The following is a 1,280-nucleotide window of genomic DNA, read 5'->3' on the forward strand; positions in this document are numbered from 1 at the left end:
TCGGCTCGTCAGAAAGGGAGTGCTCTCCTTGTCTTAGCCGCACCTCAAATTGTACTCAGGAGTCCCCCCCATGTGATGTCCCCTTCCCGCCGGGCCCGGACTACTGGGATAGGCAGGGTCCCTGAAAGCTGTGGTGTCGTGGGCGAGACCCTCGGGGACCAGACCCCAAAGGTTCCTCGGTGACATCACACAAAACCTGGTGCTTATTAGGGCGACACAATATGTCCTAGGCCATGGTGCAACTGGTCCTGGAAATGATTAAGGGGTATTTATGTGTAAATTTAACACACCTAAGTTGCCTTATTAGTACATAATTTTTAACTCTAATGCATCCTCCCTGCAATAGTACCCATGCTGCTATTCACAGGTGCCTACAGCTCCACTTCAGGCTGCAGAATCAAGTCCTGGCCTTATTTCTACGTCAAGTGAAACCTATTTTCATAACTGAAATGAAAATTTCCCCTTCAGAGACAGGATATTTGTGGCTGTAATACATACTTTCAAAGTGAACTGCCTTAAAAAATAGGCACGCTGTGCTTGTCAGTGTACCTCCCAAGCCCCACACATGCAAGGTGACAGTCTGCCTAAAGCATTGCAATGGACATCATTACTGTAAAATTGTTTTTTATTCAGATGCACCACTTAGATTCTTACATGCCAGCTGTTGTGGTTTAACCCCAGCCAGCAACCAAGCCTCACACAGCTGCTTGCTCACTCCCTCATCGGTGGGACGGGAGTGAAAATTGGAAGGTTAAAAGCCAGAAAACTCATGGGTTGAGATAAAGACAGTTTATTAGGGAAAGTGTGAAAAACACGTTCACTCTCCTGTGAAAATTTAAACAGTTTAATAAAGGACAATAGGAGACAAAGACAGTAAAGCAAAGATTGGCACTCAGCCAAGAGCACACCTTCACCTTCAGGGATACCCCTTAAATACCTTTTCTATTACATCAGCCTGTTGCATATTCATAGACCCTTATGCATATCCATAAGCTAGTTTACATATTCCAGGAACTATTTTACATGGCCCCTCCTCGGGTCCACCTTTTTAGAGCATGTGTGTTTCTTGGCTGTGGTTTTGGCTCCTTCTCCTTATCACTTCCAGTTTGGGCTTTGGTCCATACTTTCTTCAGACAGTAGATGCTGATAGTTGGCATATCAATAGCAGGGTCTTCATTACATGTTCAGTGGATGTTATCCCGACCAAACAGGCAGTTCACTCCTAACTATATCAGCTACCCCTACTACTATGTCTGTTTTTGTTAATCGCAGAAATAAAA

This window comes from Geospiza fortis, unplaced genomic scaffold (genome assembly GCF_000277835.1).
Source record: "Geospiza fortis unplaced genomic scaffold, GeoFor_1.0 scaffold1770, whole genome shotgun sequence".
Lineage (NCBI taxonomy): Eukaryota > Metazoa > Chordata > Aves > Passeriformes > Thraupidae > Geospiza > Geospiza fortis.